The sequence below is a fragment of the Halichoerus grypus genome, chromosome 8, assembly GCF_964656455.1.
Source record: "Halichoerus grypus chromosome 8, mHalGry1.hap1.1, whole genome shotgun sequence".
NCBI classification, from domain to species: Eukaryota; Metazoa; Chordata; class Mammalia; order Carnivora; family Phocidae; genus Halichoerus; species Halichoerus grypus.
The window spans coordinates 114,189,865-114,191,771 of NC_135719.1; the positions used below are offsets into that span (position 1 = coordinate 114,189,865).

The 1,907-nt window shown below is 44.6% G+C and overlaps 1 pseudogene; it reads left to right on the forward strand.

Annotated features, from left to right (window-relative positions):
• The first annotated feature begins 1,522 nt into the window (after positions 1–1,522).
• LOC118520030 (small nucleolar RNA U3) lies at positions 1,523–1,627 on the forward strand (annotated as a pseudogene).
• The last annotated feature ends 280 nt before the right edge of the window (positions 1,628–1,907 follow it).

Below are 1,907 nucleotides of genomic sequence, written 5' to 3' on the forward strand. Positions count from 1 at the left end.
GACTTTTAAGCTGAGAAAATCATCTCTGTGGGTAAACTGATCCAGAATCCTCCCTGCCTACCTCCAGAGTGATGCAGGCTCTGGAGGACCCAGAGAAATTGTCAATGACTGGACCCTGGAAAAGTTGCTGGAGATATGCTGAAGCTAAACATTGCCAAATCCAACCTGAAAAGCAGTATGGTGGCATGTGTAGAAGAATGAGCTCTATGGCCAGACGGCTCTGACTCCCTGACCCTCAGTATCCTCATCTGTAGAATGGAGCAATATGATAGTACCTACCTCAAGGTAACACCTGGCATATAGTAAACACTCAAAAAGTGTTGGCTATTTTTGACTTGCCTGGGCTAGCTCTACTAAAGTACAGGGGAAAATATCAAAAGAAGACCAAAGAGGCTTATGTCTACTGATGAGTGCTGGTCCATGCCAGATACGTGCTGAATACTTTCATTTAATCTTTATATCACATACAATGCATCATTAATATTATCCCTACTTCCCAGTGAAAACTAAAGCTCAGAGAAGTTAAGCACTTTTCCTAACCTCACACAGCAGATAAGGGACCAAGCAGGTATTTGAGGCCAGTGTTATTGTTCTTTCCACTCTGTCTCAGGCCTGAGACCCAAACTCAAAAGTGACTTTTCAAAGATGAAGGTTTAGGGCCCGGAGGGTATTTGGGTTTAGAAATAAACTTGGTTCTGGAAGTTCCATCAAAAAGAAATAGAGGAAAATTCTTTGATTTATTCCATAAAGATTGATGGAGAATTTACAGTGCGCTGGCAGTGCGGGTACAAAGGTGAATAAGGCCTCAGCCCTGGCCTCAAAGTCCAGTGGTGGAGAGAGTCATGTAAAATTATAATAAACCCCAGCCAGTGTTAGGATTTGGGCGTGAAGAATGTGCTGCTGGATCCATAAGTAAAAAAGCGACCAACTTTACTGAGGAAGGTTTCAAAGGAGAAGTGACATTTGAAGGCTTTGCAAGTATCATCTTACTGAATCTTCCAGTACTGGGGAAACAGGCGACCTTATGACCCTGGGGCAGAGACAGCTAGGTACCCAGGTAGGACGTAAAGTCTCCTTCTTACGTGTGAAGAGAAGCCTGACTTCACTTGAGCAGGCAATGTGGACTGCTCAAAGTCTACATTTTTCTACATTTTCCAGACTCCTTTGCAGGCAGCTATCCCTATAATATGCAAGTAGCCGTCATTGGGTTAGACTTCCAAAAAAACCTTCTTAAAAAGGGTGTGGGCTTACATGGGCTTTTTTTCTGACTCTTTTCGCCTGCTTCCAGCTGCCTGCCTGGAGTACATATTTGATGGCTAAGGCCCCAGCACCAACTTGTGACCTTGAGAAAGGAAGCCACAAGCTAAAGAGGGCAGGGCAGAAGGACAGAAGGAGCCTGGGTCCTTGATGACCATGACTTGTTGTCCCAGCCTCACACTGCCTCCCTCCAGACATGTCTGTTTAAGAGAAGGAAAAATAAACTTCTATCTTGTTTAAACCTGTGTTATTTCTGGTTATTGTTAAGACTATACTTCCAGGGATCATTTCTATAGTTTGTTATTTCTGGTTATTGTTATTAGCATCTGTCCCAGACCCTAACTGGCATATGCCCCTGAGGCTATTAGGTGGTGGCGCTGGGGTCGAAATTCAGGCAGCCTGACTCTCCATGCCCCATTCTTGCCCACAGCCATGTACTGTCCCAAGAGCCTAGAGGGTTTCCTTGAAATTCTAATCTCTTTTTTGTCAACTGTTTGGCCCTGGCAGCAAGCACACAACCTGACACTCAGCAGGACTCAATAAGGTCTGTTGAATAAATACAACGAATAACTGCCCCTCAACCACTTCCCCAAGGAACTATTTTTCTGAGGGGCTCTACAATGATCCCTGCTTCTTGCATTTCCCCAGGC